Source organism: Onychostruthus taczanowskii, unplaced genomic scaffold (genome assembly GCF_017590055.1).
Source record: "Onychostruthus taczanowskii isolate IOZ18803 unplaced genomic scaffold, ASM1759005v1 scaffold26, whole genome shotgun sequence".
NCBI classification, from domain to species: domain Eukaryota; kingdom Metazoa; phylum Chordata; class Aves; order Passeriformes; family Passeridae; genus Onychostruthus; species Onychostruthus taczanowskii.
Genome location: NW_024499906.1, coordinates 10,290,721 through 10,305,874, shown reverse-complemented (window position 1 = coordinate 10,305,874; position 15,154 = coordinate 10,290,721).

Genomic DNA, 15,154 nt, shown 5'->3' with positions numbered 1-15,154 from the left:
AATAGGACAGCTAGGAGGGATAAACAAAGAGCTGAGGCATATTCTATATCCTATAGAAGCAAACATATGTGGACTCCAGGTTGGTGACTGTCTTAGATGAAGATGGGAGTTTAAAGTACTATAAATATTTCCCAAATTCATAATAGTGATCTACTACAGAAACTCATATACCCTGGTAAGGTTTAAGGGATAAATTCTGGCCTTATAATCCTACTGTGGGATATAGTATGCAAAAAAAAAAATAAAATTCAGAGAATGGAAGCAGCTTTAATGCCTCTTGAGACCTCTGGCAATGTGCAGGCTGTCTCTGCTGCAGTTGCTATATGTCCACCTGTATCTCTGCAGCCCACAGAAGGGTGAGAAGTAGAGGAAAATAACACTGCTCCATAAAGCAGTGACAGAATTAATTTGAAATGTGTCTTCCACTAGCACAGCTAATTTTTTGTACCTGAACCCTATATTGCTTTTCCTGCTTTTAGACCTCTGTCCCTCCGCCAAGCACAAAAGTGGTATTTCAGAGATATATCAACATACAGAATTAGTGAGCACATTATTAAGGCAAAGAAAAAAAATATTATCCTCTATCGGCTTATAATTTAGTACACTTCAATGAATAGGAAGGCAGGAGGCATAATGTCACAACTTGCATAATAGAAAACATGAACAAAAGTTTGATAAGAATTTATTTTGGAGAAAACTGTGATGCCTTTGTTTTAATTCAAGTGACAACTTTGACTTTTTGTGTCTCTGGCACTTGCACAAACAATATGTCAAAGCAATAAAACATGAGCATAAGCTCCAAGTCTCCATGGGGTTATTGCTAAAGCCTACAGAAAGTACACTAGTACAGTTTAGAGCTATAATACACATTCAGTACTGTTCCCTTTGTGAGGTGATTTGACATGAAAAAAGCTGTGCTAATCCCTTCAGTTTGGTATGGGTGATGGTTTGAACAATCAGTCCTCTTTCAGAGAGACTAGCAAATAAATAGAAAGGGGTAAAACTGAAGACTTTGGCCATAATGGAAGTAAATTACCCTGGGGTAAAGGCTCAAATATATGCCTCACATTGAAAACTGGTGAATTTTTAAGACTAATTCTGATACTTTTCTCTTTACTAGGTGGAAAAAAGGTAATAATCAAACTCCTATATTCAACTTATTGTCTGGGAATTTATTACCGCTGCACAGTAATAACTAATTTATTATTGTTAACTATTTTGTGTGTATTAAAAACAATTACTTCAGTTTAAGGGCAACGGAAATAGTAAATCAATCCTTCTTTCATTTGTGATGTTATTTGCTGAGGACTTTGTGCCCATTACACTAGAGCTTGTCCAAAACTTAAAAAGTTGACTAAATAGCACTCTTTAGCATTTTCTTGCTTCCAAATGTCAAGTACTTCACAGTTCATGTGACTATAACCAGGGACGAGTTTACCTTTTTCTGACAATCAGGACTACAGACCAAGAAACCCAGCAATTTACTAAAATGCATGCATATATATATGTGTAAATTATGAGAAAGAAAAAATGGGTCATATCTGAAAAAGCTGGTGGAATTTTTCATTTAATTTCATGAAAAATCAGATTTTAAGCAGTGATGAATTTGTTATAATGGCAGAGGGTGAAAAACTGGCACCAGCCAGTTTTAATTAATTATGAAGGACAACTTGGAACAGAGATTATAAATAAACCAAATCAAAAATTCATTTTCCACAGCTCTTCTGCTAACAATGAGAAATAGCTGCCAAACAGAATACTTTCATGGATATTAGAAAACTGGCTCAAGAAATTTGTCTTCCATACTAAGCAATGGGAATAAATCAATCAGTTTGTGGCACACTTGTCCTTTTAGGGCATTCTTCTGCCACTCATGTGAATCACTGCTGCTCATGGAAGTGCACATGCATAAAATTATAAGAGCAGTGAATTATCCCCAGCATGCAGCTATTAGCCCACCATGCTGAAACTGCTAAACCATCTTTCTCAGTCATCCCTTGAACCTTCACAGTAGTGATGCATTTAGCCTTGCCCCATTTCATTGGTTAATAACATATCATTAGGAAATAAAATCTTTTAATAACATCTTTCATTGAAAGAGCACTCACATACCCTACTACAAAAGAAAGGACATCGGGAAATGCCATGAAGAGGGCTCATCAGACACACCAAGTCAGGTCCTGTTTCTCACATGCTGCCTGTCTCTCCCACTACAGAACTGGCCGTCCATACACCTTGAGTGGTTTTTGAAAAGAAAAGTAAGGTTTTTTTCAACCTTTTCAACTTTACCTAGCAAAAACTGAAAATCAGGAAAAGGGAAAGGTTAACATTAGAAGTAATCAGACTGACAAAATACAGGACATTGTATTCATGACACAACCTGCATATGTCTAAGTGTTGCATTACCCTCTCTGTGTTGGCTGGTCCTGGGTAATTGTTTGTAGTTGGCGTGACCCTTGGCTGGAGACTACAATGCAAAAATCTAACATGGCCTTGTTGATCTGCCTTTCACAAACAAACCCTTCCTTCCAAATGGCTGGGTCAGGCATCTTACCTTACTGCTGTGGTTTACACTTTAGCAGAGCTTTGAGCTTCCAAGCCTCAAAGGTACAGCACAACCTATCTGCTAGGTTTCCTCTGATCTGAGACACAGTCAAAAAGGAATAGCAAAAAAGAATTGTATTTTGATAGGTACACATGAAATTGGATGAGAAAGTGTAACAACTCCAGTCCTGAGTTTTCTGTTTAAAATTTGAGAAGAGACTATAAAAGAGAAGACCTAAGGAGGCAGGAATAAAAGAATTGTAGTTTATAAGTGGCCTGAAGCACATCTGCATAACATAGGATATATCATATGCTATGCTGGCTTTAGGGTGAGAACACAGAAAATTGCAAAGCTCTACTTTCAACAAGGAGGTAAGCATGTCCAGAGAAGATTTTTTTTGCCTCTCTGTCTATCACTGTTATGCTTTAGCATCCTTGACTGCAGACAAGAGATTCCAAAGGCAAAGGATCTGATACCAGTGCCAAAAGAGGACTTTCCTCGTATATATCTAAGCACATGTTTAGTACTCTTCAGAATCAGATCCAAATTATTGAAACACTGTCTCAGTTGGAAAGCTTATGAAAATTGCACTTGCCATTAACATGGCTGAGTTTTGAGAAGAAAAAGAACTGAAGTCCCTTTTGTGTATCTTTGGCATTTGTGTCCACAGATAACCTGTGATTATTTGCCTTTGATATTATAAGATTCTAAACCAGCAGGGAATCCACTTATTTTTTCACTTGTGCTTCAAATGTGAATAGGTCACAGAAAGAGGCAGGAACAACTGCTATTTCTTCACTCTTGGTTGGTGACAGAACTTGCATTTTATTATAGGGTTGGGACAAAAAGATTATCTTCTCAGAGTATATGTTCCTGGGCTAGTATGTGCAGATGCACTCACAAGCTGATATGTTATCAAAATTATTCTATCTCTGTGCTGATGTCACAGCACATTGTGCTACCACTCCGAAAAATTACCTAAGGTTAGCACACAGTTCATAGATTTTCTCTGACTTTGATGAAAAAGAGACACTACAGAAAAAGGCAATGTTACCTCAGGGACAAAGAAGCAGCAGCTTCTGACCTTTGAGATGTTAAAATTATTAAAAAACCCTCAGATTTCTCAGAATTATAATGAACATCCTTTCCTTACACTGCCTTTTTTTCCCCTCAGCTCAGAATTTATTACTGTATTAAAAAAAAAAAAAAAAAAAAAGAAGTGCCTACTAAAGAGAGAGAGAGAGGACTCCTTTGGGAATATTTCATCCAACATAAATAGATGGGCTGCAGTAGCTGTGCTTCATCCCCTGGGTAAAAGGCATCTCCATGTGAGATCTGTCTTGCGCTTTGCATTTGTTTTCCCTTCTTGCTGTGGGCTCTGCAGCTGGCTCTGTAGACTTCAAACAGGAGGCCCCTGAAGAGATTTGTCTCTACTGTTGCTGCTTCTGCTATTTTGTGGAGATGAGATTGTTCTTTTGGCGGGATCATTTATCTTTGTGATGGAGATCCTGATTTTCAATTATACTTAGGCCACTTTGGAGCACTCTGGCAGTGTAATGGGTCTTTAGAATCATCTCAGATCAAATTTGTACCCCCTTTAAAGCACTTCTGCTCTGACAGAATGGTATTAGATGATTGCTGAGTACATGGACATCAGATTTGTAATGGTTTGATTAACTGACAGCTATGTAACTATCTTTTGAAAATGACATGAACATTAAGAAGTCACAGGTAAAGGTAGCAGGGTAGTTCTGCCTTGGGTATATCCAGTATTCATAAGCAGATCATCTAATGCAGGTGCAATAGCAATCAAGAGTGTCCCTGTGAACAGACAAAATACAGAATTATTCCCCAAATGGCATATCACTGAAAACAGTGGTGGTACTGACTGATGCAGTGATGTGCTTTTGGGAGAGCTTGTGGGTTGCAGTGAAGGCAAATGTACAGAACAGCACTAGAATTTGGAAATCCTGGCTTGGCACTTAAAGCTTTTCTGGCTCCACAGTGAGATCTATGTGAACAGAAAACCCTTTCCAGATGGCAGTCGTCACTGCCCCCCTCCCCACCCCCGACCCCACCTAAGCAATACAATAAGGTGTATATATATTTTTTAAAAATAAAAAAGAGTGGGAGTTGGCTGGTTGGAATTTCCTTAAAATACTTAATTGCATGTGTACATTTGGAGATGAGCACCCAGGATTCCAATACAGATAGTGAAGAACTGGGGCTCAGCTAAGTGCCATTTGTGTTGCCTTTAGGCATGCTGTCTGCATTTTGGTTACCAAGTAAGAAATCTGAATGCTTCCTATAGGCCCTGTTCATATCTACCAGCACTCCACAATGTCTCTGGTACACTATGACATCTAAAATTTCATTGATGGTATCTGTGGCCAAGCTGCCCTTGTTTAATAGGTATAATCTGATGTTATACTCAAGTAAACCAGAAACAATTTCATTCAAATAGGGTAATTAGACCTTATAAACTTAGGGCAGGAAACATCTTGGTCCTTCTCACAGAGAGAGACAGACCATCAGAAAAATTACATATTCATATATGCCACCTTATAACAGCTCTGCCTAGCAAAACTTCAAGTGAAGCTTGTGTCTTTGTGAAGACAAGAAGTCATTAGCCACAAGACACAAATCTCCAAGAAAACAAACTTCTGCAGCTGCAATACTGCAGAACTACTTATTCATCATAACTTACGCATGAATTTCATTGCCTTTAAAGATCAAGTGCAAGTTTCTCATCTGGGATGAGAAATCCTCTGTACAGGATTTGCTGTTGGCTGTTAATGAACCCTGATTCTCAGAAGAAGCAGCAGACCCCGGACATGAGAAGACACCACCATTTGACTATGGACATTATCCATGTACTTAATGGACCTCACTGCAGATATGTCCTAAACAAAGAGCCAGCTTATAAAAATTAAAAAGATTCTATGAAAAATGCTGACTACTAAGAGACAGAGCTGATCCATGCCAAGGTTTTATATCACAAATAAGCAGTGTATGAGGCACTTGTCCTCTTATTAGAATATGAATCTATCAATATGATCCAAGTGACATTTAAAGAAATGAATATCCCATTATTCCATAGGGGTCTCATTAAAGATAACCTCTCCTGAGGTTGCTTGATGGCAAAGTTTGTAAGTGGATTAGCAGGAAGCATGGATGGATGAATGAATGAACTTCAGTGACTGCTCCTTATAATGACTCCAGGTAATTAAAAAGACCAGAGGTATCTGGAGAATTCTAAGTCTAATAGTGGTCTAACAGTATTTTAAAAACATCTAATGATGGAGTTAATTGAACTTTAGAATTCATTTAGCTGGTCCTTGCTTTAACAAATAACTTTTATGTGATAGAGGAATTAGAAGTTAAATATTGTCTCAATAAGTCTTCAAAGATGTTTCCTATTTTTTGTGTTGGCCATTATTAAATAGTAATGTTTATGCAAATTATAGTGCCAAAGCCTTTTCAGTATCAGAAAATGTTACTCTGAAAACTCATTAATTTTCAGCCACCATGTTCACAGAGAAGTACAAGACAAAACGGGTGCTAAAGGCAGCACTACAAGCTGAGTACAAATCCAGGCACTAAGAGGACATGGTCAGGTTCAGGAAGGCATTACTATTCACTGCCTTCTCCTGGGATCTTGGTAAAGAATGAGGGGGGAGACAGTGTTCACTGGCTGTCCAAATAGCAGAAAGTTTTATTTTTAACCTGGGTCTCAGTGGAACTGCATTCTCTATACGTAAATGTTTAAAGTGGAGAGCTCAGCTGAACAGATGAGGATCTGATTTTCTTGGGTGGGATTTAGTTCATTTAACTGTTATATTCCTGTATCCTGGGAGTGTAATAGAGCAGACTTTTCTGAGGAAGTTCCTAAGTTCCTTAGACAGTCAAAATGAGAAAGAGAAATGGTTTTAATGCCACCAGAGAGGGTCATGTACACTTAAGTCCTGTAGTCAAACTTGGATGAGTAAGAACTCCCTCTGGAAGTTTTTACAGTCGCTGTTTGCTTATTCCACCACCTAATGACTCTGAGAAGGTACAGGAAATCATATCAAGAACCATCAAATCAGTCATAATAACAATAATAACATGTAATTTTCCATATTTTTCTGTATTCTGAGAAAAGCTATTAAAAGCTATCCAGTACAGCCATGCTGTCTCATAGACAGCCTAGTAGCAGCAGGAATGACAGAGCTCTGGAGGCCCAATCACACTAAGCATCATTTAAGCTACATATCCTTGATGTACCCTTTCCAGAGCCTCAGAGGCAACCAGACCCATCCAGACCCTCAACCTGTTGCTCTGACTCCAAGGAAAAGTCCATACTTATCTGACTGCAACTGCAATTAAAACAAAACAAAAACAAAAACAAAAACAACCAAAAAACCCAAAAAACAACAACAAAAAAAGGCTCTATTTGTCACTTCTTTTTTTTTTATTCTCACTATCTCAAGACTCCATGCATTTTTTTCCTCTTTACTCTTGTCTTTCCTTCAAACCTTCTCTGAAAATATCTGTCTTCCCATTTCTCTGTTTCATACTCTTGGTATATTTTATCATTGCAAAACATTTTGAAAAACATTTTGCATGAAAGACACTGTCCTGAGGAAGGGCCAACTCACACTGTGTTGTTTGCATAGAGAGCATGAAGGAGGAAGAGCAATAAAAGAGCAACTTAATTACTTTGGAGCCACGGTGCTTCCTGCTGCCACAGCCTCTGCATGAGGTCCTGACGCAGCCACCAGCCTTGGTGAGAGAGGCCTGATCTTGCTGACAACTCCTCTGGTGCAGCTTTACCCAAAGCCACTGAGCAGCTCACAGCAAATGAACAGGACACAAAAAGTGGCAGGACATCAGTGACATAGCCCAGGCTAAAAAACTTACAGAAACAGCAGTGACCTCCAAAAAGCACAAAAGCCTTCCTGCGCTGTTCTTCTTTTGGCCCTGTTCTCTCTCCTCTGCTGAACAAATCATAACCTCTTCTAGCAGTGCTGTTCACCTCCCCTTGAGAGGTGCTTTATCCAGGAAAAGAATGAAAAATCAGAGCACAGCTGCAAAAAACAATTCTCACTTCTGGCCTAAGTGCTCGTATTTTTTGTACCTGAACAAGCTAGGATGAAATGACCTAGCCTACATTGCATATGTTGAGGTTGTGAGACACAGTGGATAGATCTGGATCTGACTTCTCAGTTTATTCCAGAGCCAAGGATTACTAGTGACTATGCCTGATGCTCTGGGGTAAGCACATTCATCAGTAGGAAGCACTTGAGAATTTTCTCATTCTTCAGTGGATTAGGCTTTGAGCAAAAATCCACAAAAGTAATACAAGCCCAAGAGATCATAGTTTGTTTCGTTTAGAAAACACTTGTTTTCTTGTGGCCAGTCCTAGCAACAGCGTGCCTGTCTTAGCAGCCACAGCTCTGTTGCATTTGCCTTTCCTTCTGTTCTTCCTGCTTGACCTTGGGAAAATTCTTGCTGCCCATCCCAGGTTGCAATTCCACTGCTGGAATAATTGAGCTATAACAGTAACCTTTCCATTGACTTCTTTCTTTTTTTCAAGATTCAAACATTTTGCTTTACTGCTTTTGGTTCTCTTATCTCCTTAGAATTTTGTACCTGGGAACTTATCTATATGCAAAATCAACGTTGAGAACTTCAATGCACCATCTGTCTCTGTTTATATCCAGTGACATCCCAGACACAGGGGTTGTACCAGAAAGTCTCTACCTCTAGTCTGAGTATACAAATAAGAAAGGATATAGCAAATTCTCTGTATTGTTTTAAATGGTTCCAGCAGGATTATCCATCTCAAATCTAACCATTGCCAGTAGTGTAGTAGGTGTGTACAACATTTGTTTCCCCACAGTTTCAACAGGCTTTGTGTGCTATTTCCACAGAAGTTAATGTAATCAGCAAGTTCACTCTCAAATGTGCCCTTTTCTGCAGTGGCTGCAAGTTGAAGTGAGCCACTGGTCTGCTTCCAGGTTAGGAATATCATAGTACTAACTAATACTCTATTCTTTTTTGTTCATATGCCATGCACATGACTTTCCACTCTGAAAAGCCAAACCTAAACAAAAAACCATCCCAAGCCCACAAAAACATTGATTTCCTTTTTCATAGATGAAATATGCAGCATTTTTACCACTTGAAAGTCAAACCTGTCTTTTATATGCCACTGCATTCACTGGTTATTATCAAGGAGAAATAAGGCTCATTCTTGGGAATGATTTTTCATTTAAGATTTGTCTTTTTCCTACTTATTCGTATGTCTTGTTCCTCCAAGACTAACTGTTTCATGACATTCCAAGTTACTCTTCTACTGAAACTGTGTAGATGGTATCAAAGAAAGCACATCTCACAGAAGTGCCTCCGCAGCACATTATGGACTGCACATCTCCCTAAGAGCAATTTAAAATGAAGAACAACCTTTTCCAACATCCTTTCAGAACTGCACATGGACATTAGCCAGACACAAGACTGAGCTGCAGAGGGTGCATCTGCTCTTCACAGTGCTCATCACTGATGTCTCACCCATAGTAAAGTCATTTGGCCAAAAAAAGCGTGGATGAAACAAGCGTACCAGAAGCCAGATGAACCTTTCCTTCCTCAGTGTCCATGGAAGGAAATGTGTCTGATCCAGCCAACACTTTCTCAATATTTCATTCCAGAGCATGTGATATCTGTAAGTACGTTATTCTCCAAATGAGCTAAAGAAGCCAGTGTTCTCATTTACACTACCTTATCATCTCAGTTGATCTTAGCACAACCATTAATTCACTCCAGTGTACATGATGTCAAAGTATCCCTGAAGGTCTCAGCAGCCAGCCCAAAACCTGGCAGAGTTTTTGAAAGTCATCTGCAAGTTTTCACTTTCCAGGAAACCTGTTTCCTAACGCACTCCTTCGCTAGGGCCAGTTCCCGTTACAGTGCCACGATCTGACCCCTTTGCAGTGGGGTCAGAAGGATTTCGCATTTCTCATGGGCAGCTCTGCCCGGTGGAATACGGACTTCATATGGGTTTGGTTTTTTGCGGTTTTTTTTTTTGTTTTGGTTTGGTTTTTTTGTTTTTTTTTTTTTTTTTTTTTCCAAGGGACTAGCCCCGGCTCGTTTCAGGGATGTATGCTGTGCGACAGCCGCGGGACGGTAAGAGCCAGGCGTTGATGCGGGTTTGTACGATGCCCGGTGCCCTCCGTCCCCTAACGCCGGTGGTGTGGGGGGCTCACCCCACTTCCAGGTGAGCACAGGGACTCTCCCGGGCTCTAGCACAGACGGTGGGCAGCTCAGACCGCCCCGTCCGGGCGCTGGGCAGCTGCCGCCCCTCCCGCCGCGGCCCCGCAGCCCAGCCCGGCAGCGGGAGCCGGGGCCGCGGCTGGAGCCGCGCAGGGGAGCGGGAGCGAGGCGCGGAGCTGCCCCAGCGCGGCGGCTGCGGGCGGGAAGGTGCCGCGCTGCCGGTCGCGCCTGGGCCGGAGCATCCCGAGCCGGAGCATGCCGGCGGCGTCAGCCGTCTGCTTTTCGAGGGAGATCGACACTCCGGGTGTGGGGTGTTTTTTCCTGCCTCTGCCCTAACCCGGTGCGCGTTGTTCGTGCTCTCGGTGCCAGCGGTGCCTCGGCGAGCACGGCTGCCCGGAGGCCGAGCGCTGCTGCTCGCACGCTCCCGCAGCGCCGGAGCCGCTCGCTGCCGCTGTCCGGCACCGAGCGGTGCCGCGCCGGCTGAGGCGGGTCCCGGCGGGTCCCCGGTGGGTTTGGGAAGCTGCTGTGCGCCCTGGAACAGCTCCCGTCTCGCCTCGGCCGTGCTGCTGCTCCGAGGGAGCATCTTTAGCGGCTTGCCTGTCCTGTGCTGTAACCAAGGGCATTTGATTTTCACGAGCGTTTAACCGAGGTATGTGTTTTGTGGCCTGCGCTTGATCGTTCACGAACGGCTTTTGAAAAGAACCTGTATTTAGCCTAACTCGCTTCGCGGGTTGGCGAGTGCTTGAATTGAACGAACGCTTCTTGGGTTTGGAGAAATTGCTTTCGGCGGAGGCAAAAAGGGGAACGCTCTGGGAGAGCGTGGTGGCACGGGGCTGCACAGCTTCTGGAAGGAGGGATGCGGAGAAAAGGGAGGCACGGGCTGGTTTCTTTTGCTGGAAGATGCTGCAGCCCAGGGGTGTGATAGCGCAGACCATTGGGTCATCACTGTGCAAGCAAATTCTTGGCTCAGCGGGCATAAGCACAGGCTGCCGCCCGTGTGCTCTTTCACGATGCTTGCAGAAAGATGACGGAGAAAGCCTTGCTCCCTCTGCAAATAAATTGTAACATGCCTATCCAATGTAGTGGGAGAAGAGCTGAGCTTGGACAGCACAGCATGGGAAAAAAACACAGGATGGATGTACAAAGATATGCCCTTTGCAAGCATTTTATGTCTGCCTGAAAGCTGCAGGTTGTTTCAACATCCTCTTGCTAGATGCAAGAAAGTTTGGAACAGAAATCAAGTGTCGCAAACTCTTCCTAGCCTTGCAAATACTAAACGGTTAGAGGAAAATTGTGAAAATAGTGGTAAAGGGCTGAGAATTTGCCACGCTGATTAACATTTATATAAGCAAAGACAATTAGGAATGCATACTAGCTATTATTTAATTAATTCTCAGCTAATTATAGCAGAATGGAAGAAAGATGAACAGGAGAAATGTATGAAATCTGGACCATATAAGATGCATATAGTGCTGGCAGTTTTATTATGATAAGGGATCCAGCTGGAGTGTCGTGTCTGTTTCCTTGTGATTTTGCTTTTTACAGTCATTTTGAACCCACTCTAACTTTTCTGTGCCTGAACAGACTGGAACAAAAGGCAACCTGAAACCACCAGCCGCCTTCTCTCTGTTATTATGCCTAGAAGGGCTTGTTCTCCTTAGGGATGGTTGCTGGTTGTAGCTGTGTACTGGCTGCCTTCCTTTCCCACCTCTTCCTCAGACTGGGTCACCCCTATCACCCAAGGCTGGGAAAGAAAAGGCAGGCATGCCTCCCTCACGTTTCCCCAGCTTTCCTGTGCTGTGGTGCACAGGCTGACCTGCCTGCAGGCTGCTACTTGCTATATCCAGTACGTGTGCTTTGCTGTCAACAGGATAAATGCTGCAGGACCTGGAACTACTAGGGAAGGGGTCTTGGGCTATTTCAGCATCCAGGCCTAATCTCGTACTATCACCATGTATGTATGTATGTGTGTGAATATATTTGCCATAGGAAGTTATTGTCGTGGGCATTTTGCTAACCTTTTCAGATGTAAGAGGCTAAACTGGGATAACTCGCCTCTGCCAAGTGTCTTTTTCATAATTGGGTCTTACTGGTGCAGTGCAGATTGTAAATTGTATTCTGTAAATTCCCCATCAGAGACAGGAAGCAACAGAGCCTTTCCTTCTTGCACCCCATCTACACAGAAGCAGAAGAGGAATTATCTCAATAACAACAGTGCATTCAGAAGTTGATGAAAAGTCTGATGTTTCTGATAGGTCTGTGACTTGGAATCTAAATACTAAAAAGTCAGTATATTTTCACCTCTACCTCCTGCACTCTTTTCCAAGCAGTCCTACCCCTGTGTCTTCATGACTGCGGTTGCCTCCTTTTCCTGGCTTGCACAGAGGAAATCCTGTTATGACATAGTCGATCCATGGCTCTGCTGCAAAACCCACCTCTTAGCCTGCCACCTCATCTGCATCTCCCCTCTTTGTCAATCCTGCTGCTCCCTCTTTCCCTCTGAATCTGACATGTCAGTCTGAGGCTTCAAGTGTCCTTGACAGTCGCCTTGAACATGAGATACCAAGTCTCCTGTTTTCCCAGGAGGTACTCTTGGGCTTTGATCAGCCTGTGCTCTCAGCATCTTTCTCCCTCAAGCCATCATCTGCATTTCTCCCAGCTCTACCTTGTGCTTACTTGTACCTTCATATAGGCACTTTGTCCATCATTCCTTTAATTTCCTTGAAATGTCCCAGCACATTTGCTTTAGTTTGATGCCTTCAGCAGCCGTCTGGTGAGATGCTAAGACAAGCCCTCACCCGGTCTGTCATCATCCCTGCCACTGGAATTTCACTTGCTCTGGATTGGAGCACAACAGTGTCCTCTAAAGCTAGCACATCTGAGAGGCAGTTGTTGAACAGATCACTCTATCAAGCACCAGCACATACTCTCCTTCCATAGCCTACAGATCCTCACTTGCTCTTTTTTTGGCATTTCAGGTGCAACCCTGCCCCCTTATGCTTGCACAGCACAGCATGGCTCGCTGCGTCTCCCTTTGCAATCGTGTTTCTCTTTGCCTAAGTTGTTGCAGGCTGTTTTGCAAACAGGGACTATATGTGAATATTAGGCACACAAACATGCCATGGTTTCTTCATCAGGGGAGGACATGCATGCAGCCTGTGTTGGTAAAATAAGGAATGGTGAGGATAGGGATCTTCTGTTACAGCAGTGAGGGGAAACAGAGAATCCAAGGAGAAGGGTGTTTTCTTACTTTTGTTAGTAAAGCATAAGATACCAAAGTCAGGAAGCAGAGTTACGGTGAATGGAGTTACTGTGATAGCACATCTGTGTCTAAAACTCCCATTTAAGTGACATTTAAGTGTACAGACATTTAAGTGCAGTTAATACTGAATCTGCATTTTTTTGGAGAGAAAAAAATATCTGAGAATGATGCATTAACAGAAATTTCTGTTGAACCAAGTGTAAAAAATTGTATCCTAGCTTTACGTTGTGACAAGGCTCCTAAGAAGGTTGAAATGAAATCTGCTTGGTATTTTTGGGTGTGATATGGATTTATAAAATTTGTGATTTATAAAAAGTGTGATTTATACCAGTTGTTTTTATAAAATATATTGAAATCAGTATATTGGCTGAATTTTGCAGTAGAAAGGTGTTTTCTTATTGTTCTGGACTCTGCTTCCTGGGTCACATCTTCGCTAGTTAAGGACCAGTAACCCCATTGACTAGCAAAGTTAACTTTGCTTTTACTGTTCAGCAAAGCTCCTTGCTGTAGTCTGCCCAGAATTCTCCTGAGACAGGAGTGGATGTGCCCACATAGAGTGATGGAGATGAGGGCTCTCAGCTACACTCGTGTGTGCAGCCACGTCATCAGCATCGGGCAGGAGGATGTGCTGCAGTACTGGTAGGGACAATAGAGAGCTTAAGTCCCTTCAGTTCCAGATTTAGCCACACTTTGTCCTAAAACTGCATTCCTTGTAGATTAAGGGGATGGGTGTGATACTTTTGAGAGATTTTGTCCCTCTCTACCTAGAGGTAAATCTGAGAGTCTAAGTGCTGTAAGTTTTTAGTTTCACACATGATTGTGATGGAAAATGAAAGCAAGCTCTGATAACAAGGACAGCTTGCCCTGGAGCTTGGTATTTTATCTGGTATGTTTTGGTCTGAATAAACAGTGTGCAGGAGCTGAAGCACTGCCCCATGAGAAGCGTGGTAGTTTCAGGAAGGGAGAACACAGTGCACAGCCCTCCACTGCTCTGGCCTCTTGGTCTCAGTTGTGGAATCCAGTGATGCTCTTCCTGTGTCAAATAAAAGAGGTGGTTATTGGGAGCCCATGTGAAGAATCAGGCATAAAGTGGCAAAGCTTAATTAACTTTTGTTTATTCTGAGATTAATTACTTCACCACTATGCCACACAGATGTATGCCGGATGGAGTCTCCTGAGAGGCTCATCAGTTGGTGGGATGCTCCACACAGCGTTTGGGAAGAAGGGGTAGCAGGAATGGGAGACTCGACCACAAAAGAAGGCAACAAGTCAGAAGCAGTTGAAATACTTTCCTATACTTGTTCCAATGAGGAAAATGGTTTTAATGGAATTTTCATTTCTCATTAAGAAGTCATTCCACACTACTCTAAATTTTCTGTTCAAACAAAACTTCCAAATCAGATGTTGCAAGAAATTAAACAAGAAGTCATTACACGAAATGCAGCAGTCAAGGATTCCTGACACCTGCTGGTTTCTCCTCTTCCCTGGCTAACCTTGCCCTGGACCTCCTTTCCTGCTGGGCACCCAGGACCTGTCGCTTTGACAGTGACACCTTAGTGGCTGTTTTTGACTGTAGAAGTCAATTACCAAGATTTAGGGTTATGGGCAACTAAATGGCTGTGTGAACCTTCATGTCTTTGCTGCCTGATTACCCACTGTCATCAAACTTTAGGAGCTCAAATCTGTTTGAGGTTTCTGCCTGGGTTGAATTTGGATGAGAGTGGCAACAAAAGTTATTCAGAGTGGCAATAAGGGGAATAGATTTGGGACTGGACACCAAGAAGTCAAATATGACCCATCCCTACGGTCAGCAAAGAGTAGGCTGTTGAGTTTTGGGTGGGTTTTTTTCAGCAACATGTATTTTTCCACAGGAAATTTTCAAAACAGAAATAAATATTTTTAACAAACCAGCACAGGAAGGAGACTGATTTCCTTGGTGATTGTATCCTTTGGGTGAGATTCAGGCTGATGGTCTCATAGGATGCTAGACCAGGTGTGCCCCATTTCTCTTTCTAAGGTCTCAGAGGCAGAGCAGCGAGACTCCTTACTCCTCTCCACATCCTGAGAGATACAGGGAACAGATAGATCCCTATTCC